We start from the raw sequence: 20,453 nt of genomic DNA, 5'->3' as shown, positions 1-20,453 counted from the left end.
GGTAAACTCTGGTTTCTTTTATGGGGACATAGGACATTCTCATATTTCGAAATAATTTTAGTCTCTGAAGATCTTCGGTGTCAGTGATCTTATCCAACCGTTTGATTTTGTTTTTAATAACACATTCAGAGTCCATGTCTACTATCCCCATTATTCTCATGAAATCAGCACACTATTTTCTAACCTCACCAAGAAACCGATTTGATTCCCTCTCCAAATGTTACCTTAATAAAAGCCCACACTAGGTCGTTCCATGTTCAGAACCTTCAAGTACAAAAATATGATTTTCTTCATGTATTGGGCAAACCAAGATTGTAATCCTAGTTCTAACCAGACAACACTGGGTACTGATTTTGATAAACCTAAGATTTACTTCAAAATCTTCGCTTCAAGAGAATCCAAGTATTTCCTGTTGGAAAAATGTCAGCTCTGCACCATATAACACCAGAAGTGAAACCTTCAAGTTAAAGAAGTCAATAAGAGGAATCAAGGAGAGGGCACATAGTCTGCTTTTGATAACTTTCATTAAAGTTGTGCAAGTTCTGACCTTCTCTTCCTTTTTGTTTATTTCTTGCTACCACTTTTTATGAAGACCATTCAAGGTATGCAGCAAACCTGCTGGAGTGTAATTTAACAAGAATATGTCATCGGCATAGGAGTACAATTCATTTGTAACCCTATGCATTTTGTGGTAGAATGTCCCAAGCCCTAATTGTGTCCCATAAATCAGCCATTTATAGGTTAAACAGGGTTGGGGTGAGCACACAACCCAGCCTAACTCCTGTATCTGTTGGTATACTTCTGGAAAAATCTCCATCCGTGTTTAACCTATCTCTGGCAACATTATTCGAGTATAGCAGTTGTAACATACATAGCAGACCTTGGTCAATGCTTCACCTTGTTATCTTACCCCACAACGTTGTGATGTCTACATTGTCAAAAGCGGAGGAAAGATCCAAGGGTGCCATGTACAGTGTTCTTCCTGTTCTTACACTTCCAATGGCATATAAGCAGCCACAGCTTGGCCACCCAGCTCTGTTCCGATTCCCTTTCTGTAGCCCTTCTGCAAAGGACTTTAATCTGTGCGTATTCTCAGCCCATGTTGTGAGGTCTTTAAATACGAGGGTGTTTAGTATTTTTTGATGATGTGTCAATCAGTGCAATGGGGCAGTAGCTTTCTGGATTTTGTCTTAGACCTTTTTTAAAGATAGGAACCAAAATCGCTTGATTCCAAGATGCTGGACAGATTCCTAACACAACTACCTGTGTAAATAGCATGAAGAGTATCTCAGCCCACAAGTCCACATTATTTTTCAACAAGGCATATTTCATTCCGTCTGGGCCACAGGCTCTTGAATTTTATAGATTTCCTATTATATTGGAAATCTCGAGCCTCTCAAATTGATAATCCCATTGAGTCATTTTGCTGTTCTTTATGGAAGAGCTGTCGACAGAATATGTTTTCTTATCTTGAAACTTAACAGTAAAGTAGCAGACCCAAACCCTTCGGGCACAAACAAAGACTATTGTTCATTGTTTTCTTTTAGCAGTAGGACAATTGTTGCCCTGGTGCATATACCATGCAAAATTGCACTTGTCAAGTATATATTTTTTTTTATTTCTGGTGCAATGATTTTCCTAAGTGGAAAAAGTAGAAAAAGAAGAAAAAAATGCGGTACCTGTAAATTTAGTGCTAAAACTATTTCCATTATAGAAATATATTGTATTTGATTTTCAACATGGGCAGACAGTCACAGAGGAAATATATAAAAAGGCATGTTTACAGCATGGTCCATTTCAGTTGCAAAGTCGAGCTGCGCTGTACGTGAAAAACATATGTTTCCAGCATGTCCAAGCTCTCGATTGGAATGTCCTATGTTGGAAATTATACAAAAATATTTCTAGCATTGTACACCATTTGCCTAATGCCTGTCTGCACTTAAATTCGTTTTTTATATTTCCACCTCAGGCAAGCACCCCACAACCCACAATAGAAATAGCAAAAATACTATTTCCAGCATGGGGCCCACAATAGAAATAGTATTTGTACTATTTTCAGCACACAGTTCGGTTGTCTTTCCAATCCTACAGAAATTTCATGATGCGATTTGGGACCCAGAGTTACTCTCGAGTAATCCAACATTTACCTGGGACCATTCTTTATGTTCTTAGAGCCTACAGGAGGCACAACAAAAGTCTTAAAAATGGAAACCACATGATTATGGAGTTACAAATGATTAGCCCTACAGTTTGGTCACTTCTGGAAACAAGAGAAATGGCCATCATGTATGGATTGTTCATGACCCCACGCCCTGCAATGTACCCTAAAATTCATTCTGGACATCCAAACTCAGGAGATATCTGGAAAGGCTTTCCTCTGATTTATTTGTTTATTTATTGGATATTTGTAAGGAACCTATACAACAAATGTGTTTCAAAGCACCACAAGACAAAAAAGTGGCAGTGGCAAGGCAGAAAGATAACAATAACGGTCCTACAAGGCCTTGTGACATTTGAATCCTGCAAGTGCCGTAACAAGAAGTGAGAGGGTGAGAGTGCTGGTAGGGCAAAAAAGCGAAGTGCGAGGATGGGAAGGGAATTGCATGGTAAAGAGAGGAGAGTGGAAGAGAAAGGGGCAGTGGAGGAGGGGGGAAGAGGGCCACATGGGCGGGAATGAGTAATTAGGGAAGGCCAGGAGGACAAGTGCCAGATCAATGCATGGTTGCAGGCAGTGATGGTCCACATGCCAAGTGCAAGGAGGGGGTGAACTGGGTGGTGGGGCCTGGTGCCCTGTAGCACTCAGAGGGAATCAGGCAGTCAGTCACTGTGGCAGACGGAGTATTAGCAAGGGAGAGGGAAAGAGAAGAGAAAAGGAGGATCTTGAGATGCTTTCGGAACTTAAGGAGATCTGGCTCAAGCTTGAGAGGGGCAGGGAGACCATTGCCGAGGGAGGATCCTACTGAGGTGAGAGATCTAACCCCCCTGTCTCTGCTTAGAGAAGCATCTGATCTGCAGAGAGTTGGAACTAGAAGACCGAAGGGCTCTAGCAGGGAGGTATTTAGGAAGAGAGAGTTGGATGTAGTGGGGTCCCGGGCACCAGAAATCCTTGCAGATGATGCAGAGGGTATTGAGCTTGATCCTAGCAGCAACTGTGAGCCAGTGGAGGGATTTTATGGCTGGCGAGATGTGGTCCTGGTATCAGTTGAAAAGGTAAAACAAAAAAAGCTGAATGCGCATTTGGTCTTGTAAAAAATGCTAAAGCCCATAATACCGAACAAAGGCAGCAGGGGTTGCAGGGTTGTCCCCCGCTCACCTAGTTTGGTATTATGGGCTGCAGGGGTGTCCGATGCATTCATTAAATACACAGCCGGGGACAAACAACCAAAATACAAAAAGCTTGAGTTACAAAATGCAAGCAAATAGTAGGCTTCACAATTTTGCAACTCGAGTCTTTGGGGTTTGGTTCCATTTTACCTGTGCTTTCGGCCAAGATAAGTCTTGCAGTGCTATTCTGGATTAGTTGAAGGTGGCGAAGGAAGTATAAAGGACGATTCAGGAAGAGGCTGTTGCAGTAGTCCAGCCTAGAGAGGACCAGAGCTCTGGACATTTTCAGTTTCTTGGGGAAGGTGAGGAAAGGGAGAATGCCTCAGAGGAGGTGTAGATGATGGTGGGCCTTCTTGGCAAGGTCCACGATGTGAGGAGAGAAGGATAGAGAGGAGTCAAAGATGACACTAGGGTGCTTTGCCTCACAAGAGGGTGGGGGAGGGGACCCATACAGTGCAGCCTGAGGGCAGGAGGCTAGGAGGGAGCTGGGGTCCCAATGAGAAGGATCTAAGTGTTACTGGTATTAAGACAGAGATCGTTTGCAGCACACCATGCCTGAATAGGAGGATATTATGTGGACCAGTTAGATGTTGAAGATCCATGGTGAGAGGATAGACCCTTGAGATATGCCACAGGTGGTGGAAAGTGTGATAGGGGAGAGACAATGTTCCAGTTGAACCTGGGAAGGTCAGTCACAGAGGAATGAGGTCAACCAGTCCAGTGCCAGGCCCATGATGCCAAGGGTGGCACAAAGCCGATTTGTCAGGGTGGCATGATTGACAAACAGATTCAGTTTGTTGGATCAGTTGAGAGATGACCAACTTCTTCAGGAGTTTCATTTTAGCATCACGTTGACCCATTTGTCAAGGTCACAACTCAAAACCCAGCCTGGTTCTTACTTTCAAGCACTGTTTTAACTTTCTCTTTCAATCATTTTCCCTTGAATCCCTACAGGCAATTTATTTAATGTAATGTATTTATTTAATGAACATTTCAGTAAAACAATGCATTTTTGCAACAGAAATGTTTCCAAAACATTTTAACATTGATTTATAGAGCAGAGGATGGGTGTCCTTAACAATTGAAGAGAGAATGTAGATATAAGACCAGATGATGCATGGGAGGTAGAAACATTAACCAGCGACAAGGGCAGTAGAGCAAGATATAGCAACGGGGTAGTGGAGGAAGTGATATGTTTTAGGATGAAAGGCTGGGGGCTTAGTGCCAGAGGGGTTGTAGTATAGTGGTAGGGGGAGAGGAGAACCTGAACATGTGGTGGAGTATAATGCTATGCAAGTGGTTCTTCAGAAAGGAGAAGAGCTAGGAGGCTGGAATTAGAGAGAGAGAGAGAGAGAGAGAGAGAGAGAGAGAGAGAGAGAGAGGAAGAGCCTTCCAAAGTAAAGGAGCGAGGAGAGGAAGAGAGTGAAACATGAGTGAGTGCAAGGGGCAAGAGAGGTGGGAAGGAGATGAGCAGAGGATGATTGTATGGAGTGAGAGAGTGTAGGGGTTGAGGTGGGCCAATAGGTAGAGTGGGGCAACTATTTGCATAGTTTTGAAGGTGATGAGAATGTGTTTACACTTTGCCCTCTGTTTTATATATAACCAGCCTAATTGACGGCTGTCCGGGGAGGTGGAGATGAAGCAGGGGTGGTTGAAGATTGTACGGACTTATTCCCCATTCTGCCTCTCTTGACCTCATTACCCTTACAAAAACCTGGATTTCTCCCTCAGACTCTACAACACTTGATACATGTCTAATCCCTGTCTACACCTTCACCCACTCTCCTAACCCAATAGATAGAGATGGTGGTGTAGGACTGTTCACATCTTCCAATCTTCCTATCTCTCATACTCCCCTGTCTCCCTCTATTTATCCATCTTTTGAATAAACTATATCCACAATCACTGCTCCCCATGGCATTCATCTTATATATCTTGATCAGCCACCTGGTCCCGCTGATCAATTTATTGACCAGCTCTTGAGCTAATTAACTCCTTTCCTCCACATTAGCACCTCGTTGTCACTGGTGACAAGAACCTCCTCTGTCTCTCTCCACTCCTCTACCCACTGCTTTTATCTTTCCTCTGCTTAACCACTTTCTCTCTTTTGTCAACTCTCTGCCCACTGATTCAAATGGTAACCCCCTAGACCTTTTTATCATCTCCTCTCAACTCTGTGTCTCTAATATCCTCATTGCTCCCTCTCCCTCTGATGATTCCATGGTCTTTGCCTCAATCGCCACTCCTGCTTCCACACACTCAATCAATCTACCACTTATATTATATTACCTACACTACCTTCATTCCCCTAGTTGCCCAACTGCCTGTCCCCGAACTCACAAGCTCTCTGCGATGATCTTTCCAACAACTTTCATAACATTGCACGCGAAAGACACCATACCATCACCGCAACACTAGCTTGGATCCTGCCATCTACACCCAGCCCTCTCTCAAACCCAAACTTTCCCTTGCCCTCCTGACCAACTTTCTACTCTTTCACATCGCTTTCCCAGTCGAATTTCTTCAACCTACTAACACTTATCCAACCCTTGGGCTCACCTGGAGATCCTTGCCCACCAACTCTTCTAAAAATATCCTTACCTTCACCTCTGTTGACAGCATAGCCTACTCCATCACAAATGAATCCCTTTCACCTGGCACCTTCCCAGAGGCTTTCAAAACCTCTCATGACAAACCGCTTCTCACAAAACCCAGCCTCGACCCAATCTCACCATCAAGCTGCTGCCCAAACTCCAACACCTGCTTCATTGCCAAAGAAATTGTCCCCCAGCATATTAGCAATTATGCCTCTTTACAGAAGCCAATAGACTCGACGACCCAGCCCAAATGAGGTTCCGACCCCTGTATGGAACTGAATCCTCTGTGGTCTCCATCTGGGATGACCTAAAAAGAACTGCTGATTTAGAAAGGTGTGCTGCACTCATCCTTCTGGATCTATCCAAATCCTTTGATACCATCGCCCACACGATACTCAGGAACAGGCTAATCACCCTACACATCAAAGACTGCTGCCTTAATTAGATCACTTATTTTATTTCCAAATGCTTGCAAATCATTCTTCTCCCTCCTTTCTCCTCTGCCCATTGCCCTGTCACTAAAACAGGTGCCACAAAGATCCTGCCTTTCACCACTCTCTTCCAACTCTACCTAAGCTACTGCCAGCTCTCATCTGCTGACACAACCTTACCAGCTACAACTATGCAGATGACAGCCATATCATTTTCAAAATTCCAAAGACTCCAGCTCCCTCTCCCCTCAACCTTGCCTCTTGTCTCTCAGATAACAGCCATTGGATGATGAACAACTAGCTAATCCTCAACCCGGGCAAATTAGAAATCCTAATATGCAGCAAAACACCTCTGATCCCTAAACCTTTACCATGGCCAAGTGCCCTGGGATCCACACCGGCCGCCTCAAACTCCATTTAAAATCTGCACCATGGATACAGACCTATCCCTCTCCAAACACTTCAACTCTGTATCCAGAACCTGCCATTTCCACTTATGCATCCTAAAAGGAATCTTACCCTACCTATCTTACCTAAAGGGTCTCTGCAATACTGCCCATCAACATCTCCTGGATAGTGTAGGGTATTTTGTGGAGATTTGGGGCCTGACGGTATTTTCTTACCGCTGAAAAATAACTTAGCAACAATCACTCCTTGTATTCAGATTGGGCCATGTACAACAATAATACAGTGGACATGCATTATTTCAGCACACAGACATGCGTATTTGGTATGCGTGGTTGGTATGCGTGGTTGGTGGTATTTTGGTGAGCATAATTCCCTTGTTTTATTTGTGGCCCCAATATCCAGAACCCCTTATTTTTGCTTAGATTTTTCGTGTAATCACTAGAGAGACCTCAGGCTTGCATTTCAGGAACACCACATTTTCATTTTTAGTGTGCCACCATGGGCAATTTCTCTCTGTCTTATCTACGGCAGCGAGCTATCATGTGGTATTTTCACTATCTTATATACGGTAGTGAACTATGTCCCGGGCCTCCCTTTTTGCCGACTCATAGACCTGCAACAAACTACAACACACACAGTTAGTTATAATTGCTCATACTGAATTACATTGTGCACCCGGCTGCAGCAAATTTGACGTTTAGCTACCTTGAAAATGACAATTGCACTGTCTAAACATCTCCCCACATCATCAGCACTGTATTGGTAAATATAAAACACACCACCCGTCTGCTTTCAAATATTTTTCTGTATTATAAAAGTTGCATTTAAACACGATCTCACTCTTTACAGAAATAAATAAAATAGCACAGTAACAGCATTGTCTGTGATACACTGAAAAGAGAGTGGCGGAGACAAGAACTCAATTTGCAACATTAAACATGTGATTAAAGCACAGGAATCTCCTTTCCTACACTGACTGAATATTCACGTACACACTCAGCCCCCACACTTCTGTAATTACCTTATCTGTTCAGCATGAGTTTTCTTCAGCTGTTCTCTTTCTGAATTTGGCTCCCTTGAAGATTAACCCCAGTGAAAACAAGCGTCTTTCGTTCTCAAACCGGGGTTATTGCCTGGAATTCTCAGCTTTTGCAGCAGGAATGCTTCAGCCAGGAAACAGGTCCTTCTCCCAGCTCTGCCAAATCCCGACTGTCCTCCCCCTCTCCTCAAGCTTGCCCAGCAAAACTCTCATCACTGCCTTTAGCATGATACTTGCTATGACGCTGCTCCAATCAGAAATCAATCATGTCATCTCCTCCCTCACTACACAATGGCTCATTTCTACAGTAATTATTTGTAACCAACTGATTTCCTGTTCCTTCGAGCCCTTTTGCTTCCTGTAGTTATGTTGACAGAGCAGCAGAGAAAAAAAAATGAATGTGCGTTTAAAAGTTCACTTTCAGAGTAGGCCTAATTCTGCAGTGGAGACACATTTTTATTAGTGGGTTATGTTAAATGCAGTTTTATTAGTCAGGTTATTTATTAATAATGTTAGTTATTAATTTTCAAATGTGTCTCTTGCACCATAGGCATTTCAGGTGAAAAATAGTGTGCATTTTTGAGTGTGCACGTGTGCTTTTAACTGTTAAAATAGATTTGCATCTTATATGTTAAAATCGTTTTTGACTGAATAGCCTGTTGTTACTTATATGTCCATGTTAATCTGGCAACACATATAGCAATGCACCACACCCATGTGGTGGTGCTGCATCAAAAAAAATTGCTACCTGTGCAGTAGTGCTGTACTCTGTGCTGTAACACGCCAAATATCCTTACATACCCTCCTTTTGTTTTTAGAACTTGGCTACGCTCCAAGGCAATTCCTAAAAACAACTTGTTCTTTTTTTTTTCTTTTAAAATGCATGTGTATTGGGATATCTTTCTCTTCCTGGCGTAGCTAGTAAAATCAGTAACGTTTTCATTTTTATTGATAGCATAATCAACCATCTACCCATGATTAGCACCAGGACAGCCAAGCCCACTATTGAGCGTTCCCCCCAGGTTCCCCAATGAAATCTTTCCACTTCTATTATCCCCAGATTACTAATTGTAATATTGTTTTTTCTCAAATTCATTTTTATAACATGTCTTTCTTTGTGATTCAATAAATATTCCACATCCGGATCTATTGGAAAAGTATCCCTTTGAAAAAATCGATATTTTCCACTTGGCTTTCCCAAACATCATTTGTTACATGAAACAATGTTAACCCCCCAATTGACACAATTGTATCCTTTGGAACCTGTAAATAAAAAACATTATATTTCACCTGTTTAACCACGTATGTTCCATGGTTTAAATGTACTACCGTCATGTTCTTTAAACAGGTGCTGACCAACTATTTACCTCTGACCATCTTAGCCTGTGCCATTTCTTCACTCCCCATATTGCTAATAATCACTTCACATCCTTCTGATATACTTGGGTCAGATTTCAAACCACAAATAGCATCTGTGGCATCAGGAACAAACGGTTTACCTGGACACATATAATTTTGTTCTTTAAATTTTACACATGTTTCCAGGTTTGGTATTAAATAAACTTCAGGTTCCCATGACTGAAATGCCACCACTTCTGGAGTCTTAATCTTAATAAATTTGTCCTCTTGCCAAAATCCCACGTTGTGTACCCACTTCGTTTGGTAAATAAGTTCAGGGGCTACATATGGGATGCATAGCAAAAATCCGATCTCTAGTCTTTCCAAGTCCACATATAACGGCATTGCATTACCCATTTCGAACACAATTTTTACCTGTATTATATCAATTTCCCTCCTGGTCAATCTTTCAATTATTTGACGAATAATATCCTGCGAAACAAAATACAAGGGGATATGTCCTTGAATTAATTGTGAAACTGCAGTTTGAACTTCTCTCATATAATTCGTTAATAGTCTATCAACAGGACTCATTGGGCCTGATTCATGGAAGTGTTTTATAATGGCGCAATCCCATAGGAAAACGTTCCATGAATCAGGCCCATTATGTTCAATATTTCATTTAAAGTTCTGTCATGCTTAAGTATTATTTTAGTCGCCCGTTGCATTACATCCGCTTGTTCATTTAGAATGATTGCAGTTTAATTTAAGAATCTTACTTGTTCATCCAGTCCCCCTCTAATTCCATCTAATGTTTTTTGTATTATGTCTAGGTCAATACTCAGTTGTTGCGCTTTAGTACTCAGTGTTCCTACCGAAATAGAATTGGCTGTTGATATTGTGGTACCTATTATGGCTCCAACTATAGACATTACCAATGATATCGCGACCATCACCGCACCTCTCTTTCCTCTCTTCTTCTTAATGTCTGCTGAATTCACAAATGTTTTTTCCAATTGCATTAATATATCTCTTATTGACTGCTTAGTGTCCTCTTTTCTTATTTCCAGCCACTCTTTAGTCTGTTCAATCTTAATTCCGGTATTGTTCAAGTGTTTTTCAATCAAAATCTCAGGATTCAATGGTATGTATAAATTTTGGAAAATCATCCTTCTATCACTCATGATGAATCCTGGTGCCTCTTCCACCGCGATACCAGATGCTGGTCCAGGTTCAATGACAACCTGTGCTTCTGAATTCTTGAAGATCCCTCCAAATATCATCATCATTAACCATATCATCGGTATCATCTTCAATGCTGATCGCTTTGCAGCCTTGGTCTTCACCCCTCTTTGGGGCTTTCCCGGAATCCGTCCACGTGGGCTCCAGGACTCCATCGTCTCCCGTGGGCTCTGATCCCGGAACCTCTGACCAAATAATGTTAATTTTCTAAATCAAAAAGAAAATAAACAAATTAAGTACATAGCACAATACTAACTTCACCCTTTTGCCAAAAATAAAACATGCTTGGTAAAAATATTTCGTTTTTTTTTTTTTTTTTCTGAAATTAAACACAAGTTAAAAAGAAAACAAGCACATATAAAACAGCATTCAATACTTAATACATTTTCTCTCTGCACACCAACCATGAGCTTCCATTATATATATTTATTTATTTATTTATTTATTATATATTTTTACATATATTACAGTGTTTATGTGCCATTATAACAATAAACTTTTTAACTTCTTTGTCACTGCCTCCTGATTGTACCCATTTATTTTCTCTTTTTGTGTTCAAGGGACTTTATCTGTTTCTACATGCTCAAGCTGCCTGATCTCATGTCTGGGATGGCATGGTTTGATTTGATTTACATGGACAAACTGCTCTATTGCCGTTTCACCTTCATTTTTCAAAATTTTATAAACTACAGGAGAGACCTTATCTATAATTCGAAATGGCCCCTGCCAGGCTGCTAGAAATTTAGAATTTTTCTGTTTACTTTTTCCAAAATGAAACTTGTACACCTGATCCCCTACACTGTATTTCTTTACTGATGTCTTTTTGTCATAATAAGACTTTGCACTGTCAGCAGCTCTTTCCAGATTTCTCTGCACAAAAGCAAATGCATGTTGCAAATGCCTCCTCAGTTCATCAATATATTCATGAACTGTGGATGCACTCACAAGTGTCTGCTCATGTGTTCTGTATAGTAGGTGTTGTGGTAACACCATTTTCCTACCTGTCAAGACCTCATGGGGGCTAACACCTGTTGCTTTGGCAGGAGTTGATCTGATTGCCATCAAAACCAACGGTAAATGTAAATCCCAGCTGGAACCTGCTTCTGCCACAAATTTCTTTAAAATATCCACAACAGACCTATTGCTTCTTTCAACGGTACCTGAAGACACTGCCCGATATGCGATATGTAGTTTCCTTTTCACACCTAGTATTTGCCATACCTTACTCATTAGAGTACTTGTGAAATGACTTCCTCTGTCTGACTCAATTCTTTGTGGCAACCCAAACCTTGAGAACACATGGTTCACCAGCAATGTGGCTGCTGTTTGCGCACTACAATCTGGTGCAGGAATGCATTCAATCCACTTCGACATCAAATATACCACACTCAAAATATAACGGCTTCCCCTACTCGACCTTTTTAAAGGACCTACATAGTCTATTTGCAAATCTGACCATGGGAGAGTTAGGCCTCTTTTCATCAATGGTGCTCTATGCATTGGTGAAGCAGGTTTAAATTGGGCGCACACTAGACATCCTCTAGTATATAATTCCACATCTTGGGACATATGTGGCCAGTAAGCATAATCTTTTAGTATTTCTAATGTTTTTGTGAACCTCTATGGCCTACAGTTATGGCATCATGTGCATGGAGTAGCAAAAACCCTCTGAATGAAAGGGGTACTACCCACTGTATTTGTCCTGTTATGGACTCTCTAATCATGAGTCCATCCTGTAATCTAATTCGTGTTTTGTTCTTTAATAGCACCCTCAACTCTCCTTTTCCCATACAATCATTTTCTGTTAAAGAATTTTGTTCGGGATCTATCAAATGATTATAATAGATTCCTAAAATTCGATCATTCTTTTGTGCCTCAATCAAATCTTGGTCTGGCGTGTCATGACTCCACTGCACCACCGGTTGATCTACCTCCTTTGGTGCTTTAGAACGTGTCACTGCATCAATTTTTATTTCACCCATTAAATAATCAATAGGTAGCAATTCTCCCATCACAGCCCCAAACTTAGCCAGGTGGTCTGCCTTATCATTTCCCTCCTTATCCTCTCCTGGTGTTTTTAAATGCCCACAAATTTTTCTCCAGTATATTGTTAACTTATTCTCTGACACCAATTTGTCTATGGCTTGTATCATTTTTCCATGTTTAAGTGGCTTTTTGTTGTATGTAACCATGCCTCTTGCTTTCCAACCAGGCAAATACTCCACAAAGCTATTCCGTGCATAGTCAGAATCAGTCACCAGGACAATTTCACTGAACTTTTTATCAATTGCAGTAGCAATTGCTTTATAAATGGCTGCCAATTCCGCCACCTGACTGCTCCTATCTCCAATCCTCATCCCTATACTGGGGACACCTTCACATTTCAACCAGACATTTCCTATTCCTGCCACTAATTGTTTATTACTGTCATTTTCAATGTGAAAAGCACAACCATCCACATATACAGTTGGCAAATCCTTGCATGTTTTTTCATCAAAAGCTTTTTGTGGTGATTGTTCAAATTCCTGCAAACTAGTTTCCACTTCCATTTCATTTGGTATTTATTCAGCTGCACAGTCATGTAAGTCAGCTAACCCGTGAGCAATTGGGTTCTTTTTATTTTGTCCATATCTCACTTCTACGGGAAAACCTTGTAATGCCAGCGTCCATGAAGTGATTCTGGATTGCGCTAGATTACCTGATCTAATTCTTTTACTCTCTAAAAATTGCAAAGGTTGATGAATTGTTTCAATAATCACCTTTTCTCCCTGAACAATGGGGCGGAAATGTTGTAGCGCCCACACAGTGGTTAATAGGGCCTTTTCACATTCATTAAATTTCATTTCAACTTGGGAAAATGCCTTACTTGCATATGCAATGGTTTTGTGATTCAAATCGTGTTTTTGTGATAACACTGCTGACATACAATGTTCAGAAAAACCTATTTCTATAAAGAAATCCCTGTCCTTTATGGGGTATGCTAAACATGGTGCCTTTACAAGACATTCCTTTAATTTTGCCACTGCATCAGACTGCTCTTTTTCCCATTTCCAGGGAGTATTCAGTTTAAGCAGTTTAGTCAATGGTTGAGTGATTTCTGCATAATTTTCAATGAACTTTCTGTTATAGCCTGTCATCCCTAATAAACTTTTTACTCCTTTCACATTTTTAGGATCTTTTAATCTTTGTATGGCCTCTATTTTCTTCTTTTGTGGATTTAGCCCATGTTCAGTCACTTCATGCCCTAGAAAGTTCACTTTTTTCTTGCACCATTGTGCTTTTTGCAAAGATACTTTGGCGCCTGCTTTCTGCAATTGGCCAAGTACATGTCTTATTTCATCAAAATGGCTTTTCAGGCTTTCATTTTTTATCAGGACATCGTCCACATAAACTATTGTTCCTCTTTCCGCTGCATCCGGCATGGCCTTTCTCAAAAATATGCCAAATTCACTCCCACTATTGATGTACCCGAACGGAGCTCTAAGCCAGGCATATTGAGCCCTGTCAAATGTAAAGGAAAATAAATGTTGTATCTCCTCTGCCAATGGCACGCACCAATATCCAGAGGTGAGATCTAATGTGGTAAATACATTTGAACCATGTACCTGAGCTAGGCCCTGATCAATGAATGGCAGTGGCCATCTAGATACTGGTACTCTTTTATTTAACCCTCTCAAGTCTGCACACAGCCGCCATTGACCATTTGGCTTTAACACACCTAAAATAGGTGTATTGGATGTGCTATGAATGGGCCTGATGATTCCCCGCGATTCCAAATTTTTAATAATCTCTGCCAATGATTCTAAACATGCCAGCGGTAGTCTATACTGTCATACAAACACTGGATTTCTGCTACACCCTTCTGGTAGTGTGGCCACATGTAAATCAGTTAAACCACAATCATAAGCATCTTTTGCAAATACATCCTTAAACTCCATAAATATCTCCCTCAGATTGTCCCTATCTTCATTGCTTTCACACGCATTCGCTAAGGAGATCTGCTCTTCTACCATTTTGGAAAATTCTGGAAAATCTTCTGGTAAGGGAATCTCAGCGCTTTCCTCTAACTGTGTGGCTGTGTCTTTTTGTAAAGCTGCCACTTTTAAATATTTTGGCATATCAGCTTCCACTTCAATGGGCTGATTTTCTGTTTCATTTTCATTTAAATTAAATATTATGCAATCCTCTTGATGGCAGCACACTGTCTCATTTGAATCATAAGGATACACAGAATGAATTTTAAATATTCCTTTGGGCTGAGAGTCCAGGTGTTCTGGCAACTCACCCTTGGTATCTACATACTTTTCAGGAATATATCCAATCACCATGTTATTTAAATCTGCCGTATAATGTGATTTTTGTATGGCCATTCCTAATGGGGAGTTTTCCTCTAAATGAATATCCTGACAACCTTTATTATTTACCATAATTTTTACAGATCCTTCACCAATATCTACCAATGGAATGTATTCATAATCCAGGCCTTGCTGTTTTATGGATTCATTCAGGCATACAAATGCATCAGAGCCTTTCATCTGCTGTCCATTTTAGCATTTCAGTGTTATTGCAAACTGTTTTGTAAATGCAGGAATAATAGTATCTTTCCTCATTTGTAATTCGATTGCATAAGGAGCCAGTTGTGCACAATGATAAGCCCTTCTTTTGTCTTCAAATTCAGGTGCCGGACCACCTAGGCGTGACCATATTTTTTGATTAAGGAAATCTAACACCATACACATTCTGTGCATGATGTCATTGCCCATGTAAAATTCATTTTGTGCTCCACTCACTATCCATACATTATGGTAAATTGTTTTCTGCCCAATGCTAATTTTAAGCATGCATCTGCCTGCAATTCGGTTTTCAAAGTCTGGACTGTCCAACCCAGAAACATATTGGTTTTTAATCCTAAATCTCGGGATTTCTTCCCTCTCCATTATTTTTTCAACAATTTCTCATTAATGAAACTCCTTTCATGTCCAAGCGCTAAAGTGGCTTTTATTGTTTTAAAATAGTCATTTATACCAACATGAACCCATGGTTGCTCAGCTTCCATGTGTATTTCTGCCAGAGTGGTAATGTGTTTTTCTGAATCTGTTTTAGGAGCAATATTCTGTTTGCATGTTTTCTCTTTTAAATAAAAACGTAATGTGTGCTCATTTATGGCAGTCTGCCAATTTTTCCTTGGGTCCAAGTATATTTGTACAGGTAGTTTTTCATTGTCGCTCTGCATTTTGTCTTGACACATTAATATAACAGTGACACTAGGTATGCAGCTATTCTGGAGATATACCTCCACAGCATCATTTGTTTTGGCAACGGTGTGACATTCATTTATATTGCTGTTTTGTGATTTTAGTTTCTTAGGCCTCAATGGTTTTTTGGTTAAGGACCACAGCACTCCATTCACCCCATCTATTAGAGGAGACAATCTTTTCAGACAATCTGTCCCCATCAGAAATGGAATTTCACAAATAGATGTGATCAATACCTCTTGTTTCATTCTGTGCTTTCCTATTTTTATGTCAACCTCAGTTACACCTATGATGGGCACCTCCTCGCCATTAAAGTTATGCACTGGGCCTTGATTTTCCTTCACTGTGATCTGACTCTGTGGGGGTCTCCCTTCATTGATACTCTTTACCAGCTCCTTGGACATAATTGTGGCCTGTGCGCTAGTGTCAATCATAGCAAAGGTGTGGCATTTTTCTTCTACAGTGATGGGTGCATAATATCTGTCCTCAACTTCCTCTAATACACATAAGAAATGTGAATTCTTACTGATTTCAGGGCTCACCTTTCTCAGGTCTTTTTCACTTTTGGCTAAACACATTGGTAAAATGGAAAGACATTTTTCCCTCCTTTTTACCCATTTCTGCGTGAGAGACTTTATTCATTTCTCCATGATCAGAGGTTTTTTGGAGTGTGGCCACTGTTCACCCATCCATCTGGGTAACATCAGAGACCACATTACAACCTTCCAACTGAACATGTGTAACAACATCATTCAGCAATTTGTCATTTTTTAATTCTGTGCATTTGTGATCATTTAGTGTGATACCAGCCCTTTCAGCCTCTTCAAAAATATGTGGCTCAAAGAATTCTTCAGGTGATTGACTTGTACCCTCCTTGTGAGTATTTCCTTTTTCTGTCTGTGTTTGGTCATTGTTTTGCTTGCCCAGGGAAGGAGCTATAGCATCCCCACTTACTCCCTGTCCACTGGTATTCCCCATGCATGAGTCATTTTTCTTAAATCTGTCCCTTTGTTCTCTTGGAATTCCTAATGTTTCTTTTTCATTTGTACAAATGTTTACTGTTTTATTTAGCTCTAGGTTAAACCGTACCTCTTTTTTTAGAGGTATTTGCACTTTCTGTCACAAGTTCATTTACTCGCACTTTCACATTTAATCCATTAGGCATCTCAGAGTCGTTATGCAAAATTATATCAGAGCAATCTGTCATTTTGGCACTGCAGTTATCATGAGTACTTAGTCACTTTTCGGAAGCCCCCCGGTCATTGCTATGGCCATCAGCCCCCTCTTTCGAAGGTTGTTTTTGCGCTGTACAGAGCTTTCCTATTTGCTCAGCTAACATTTTCACTTGGGCCTCAAGGCACTGGAACCTTTCCATCTCTCTAGGATCCTCTTTCTGTGGTCTAGGTCGATATTGGTTGTTTTCCCCCTGATTGGATCTATTCTGATACCTCTCAGGTGATTGATGTCGGTTGGGATGGTTTCTGAACTCTTGATTCATTTGTGGAGGGGAGCGGGTTGCACCCATCCTTTGATTATAGTCCCCTGGTGGGGAATCATTGTACTGACGTGGATTGTAGTTCACGTTTTGCCTCATGTCCTGTCTCTCAGATTGTGGGTACTGGCCCCTAGGTTGATTTCCATTATCAGTAAATCGATCCACATATCGGGGCCTATCCTGATTACCATATATCATGGTGTTGGGATCAAATCTGCTCTGTGTCCCCAATGACTGGTAGGGACCATCATTTCTTTGATCTTGATTTTGTCATTGTTCATACTTGCCATATCGGGCCGATATCCTACCCGGGGTCTGTCCCCTAAATACCTAGGGCTGATGTAGCTCTCTCTATTACTAGGATCATGTGATTGGAACATTGGTACAGGAAATGGCGATCTTTGTTGATTACCCCTTTGTTCAGGTGTCACATTATTTTTACCTTGGCTTTGAGCAGACTCAAGGGACATTTTGGCTGACCTGATTTCCATTACTGTGGCTGAGGGTTCTTTAGATTTAGGTCTAGTATCTTTCATTTTATCACTTTCTCTACCCTGACAATAGAGTACCTCATATAGTTTTGTGCTTTGATGTACAATCCATTCAAGGGACTTGTCACGGTCAAATTCACGGACCAATTGGGATATGTTGTCTTTCTGTAGCCCATAGAAGTATGCAGTTTTAAACTCATTGGAATTTGAGTCAAAAGATACATCAAAGCGAGAAAATGCTCTTTTTAAGTCTTGTAAAAATTGGCTAGGGGATGTATTAGGTCCAGCAGTAATTGTGTAAGCGACTTTCTTTGCCTCCTGCAATGACTGAAAAGGAGAAAAATGACGCCTAATTTCTTTTTCAAACTCCAACCAGGTCATATTCTGCTGTTCATTTAATCCCCTTATGATGCTGGCCGTCGGGGCATCTAAAGTTAAATGAAAATATTGTCTGTACTGTTCCTTAGGTATCTGGAGTGCTTTAAAAATGTCATGCACCGCTTCTAAGTGATCCTCAATGCAGCATTCACCTCCCTTTTTAAATGGTTTGATCAGGGCTTTAATGGATTTCATTATTTTTATGGGGCTACTTGTTGCAATGCATGGAATTGCACTATTTTGTGATTCAATCCTGTTTTCAGGTGTATGAGATTGGTGGCTGCCCCCAATGGGAGTATCAAATCCTCCAAGGGCGCTGCAACCAAGTTCAGTCACCGGCCCAGTCACTGGAGCACTAGCTCTTTGGGCAGAGCTAGAATTCACCTCCACTCCATTGAATGTGGTACCCTGCCGCCTCTCCTGGGACCTGGGAATGCACATTTGCTTTTCTAAGTCCTTACACTTTTTAAGGAGTCTGTTTGCTTAATTTTGCAAATAGTTGTTTTCATCACTCATCTTATTAATCACCTCCTGCATGTCGCACATTTGCATTTGGCATTCATTGAACTCTTTATTTATCTTGTCTCTTTCTTGAATCATTTTAATCATTTCTTGTTCTGCACTCTGGAGATCACATTCTTTTTCACAATGTTCTTTTTGTAAAATCTGCATTTCTGAAACAACCTCATCTTTATCCTGTCTAATGTGGTCTACTAAGGCTTTTAAGTGTACCAAATCTTGCTCATTATCCTCAAATTGTTTCTTGCTTTTGGATAACTGAGTATCAAAGTCTCTGCATTTTAATTGCATGTCTTTTTGGCATACATCCAATTCTGCTCTCAACATTTCCTGATTTTTACTTGCCCCATCTAATTCAGTCTTTAACCTGTTAATTAGCTGAGTATCATTCTCCTGCATTCGCAGGGACTTATTCAAAATAAACCATATTTTGCCGCATAGCCGTATTAAACAGTCTTTCTCTGCACTTTTATCGGCTGCATTCAATAATCTTGTAAGGCAGACCTGAAATTTGCTGCCTTCTGCAAAAATATTGTCTAGTTTTTCTTTCTGCACCTCACCCTGAATGCGTTCACGCCATTCTAACGTGCTATTCGACGACCAAGTCCCATGTGCAAACAACTTTGCCTCTAAATATTGCACTAGGTCTGAGAATGTGGTTTCCCTTTGTGACATTCTGAAATTCGTTTTTAGTGGCACACTGCTATTATAAAATGGGTTCCCTTTAATGTGCAAATGGCAGTGTGAGACACGCTTGCCACGCCCAGTAGGTACTCTATGATCACTTTCCCGGCCTGCAACGCACCATAAATATGTCGGGTATTTTGTGGAGATTTGGGGCCTGACGGTATTTTCTTACTGCCGAAAAATAACTTAGCAACAATCACTCCTTGTATTCAGATTGGGCCATGTACAACAATAATACAGTGGACATGCATTATTTCAGCACACAGACATGCGTATTTGGTATGCGTGGTTGGTATGCGTGGTTGGTGGTATTTTGGTGAGCATAATTCCCTTGTTTTATTTGTGGCCCCAATATCCAGAACCCCTTATTTTTGCTTAGATTTTTCGTGTAATCACTAGAGAGACCTCAGGCTTGCATTTCAGGAACACCACATTTTCATTTTTAGTGTGCCACCATGGGCAATTTCTCTCTGTCTTATCTACGGCAGCGAGCTATCATGTGGTATTTTCAATATCTTATATACGGTAGTGAACTATGTCCCTGGCCTCCCTTTTTGCCGACTCATAGACCTCCGACAAACTACAACACACACAGTTAGTTATAATTGCTCATACTGAATTACATTGTGCACCCGGCTGCAGCAAATTTGACGTTTAGCTACCTTGAAAATGACAATTGCACTGTCTAAACATCTCCCCACATCATCAGCACTGTATTGGTAAATATAAAACACACCACCCGTCTGCTTTCAAATATGTTTGTATATTATAAAAGTTGCATTTAAACACGATCTAACTCTTTACAGAAATAAATAAAATAGCACAGTAACAGCATTGTCTGTGATACACTGAAAAGAGAGTGGCGGAGACAAGAACTCAATTTGCAACATTAAACATGTGATTAAAGCACAGGAATCTCCTTTCCTACACTGACTGAATATTCTCGTACACACTCAGCCCCCACACTTCTGTAATTACGTTATCTGTTCAGCATGAGTTTTCTTCAGCTGTTCTCTTTCTGAATTTGGCTCCCTTGAAGATTAACCCCAGTGAAAACAAGCGTCTTTCGTTCTCAAACCGGGGTTATTGCCTGGAATTCTCAGCTTTTGCAGCAGGAATGCTTCAGCCAGGAAACAGGTCCTTCTCCCAGCTCTGCCAAATCCCGACTGTCCTCCCCCTCTCCTCAAGCTTGCCCAGCAAAACTCTCATCACTGCCTCTAGCATGATACTTGCTATGACGCTGCTCCAA

The sequence above is a fragment of the Ambystoma mexicanum genome, chromosome 10 (genome assembly GCF_040938575.1).
Source record: "Ambystoma mexicanum isolate Mex_15411 chromosome 10, UKY_AmexF1_1, whole genome shotgun sequence".
Classification (NCBI taxonomy): domain Eukaryota; kingdom Metazoa; phylum Chordata; class Amphibia; order Caudata; family Ambystomatidae; genus Ambystoma; species Ambystoma mexicanum.
Note: the sequence above shows the minus strand (reverse complement) of the source record.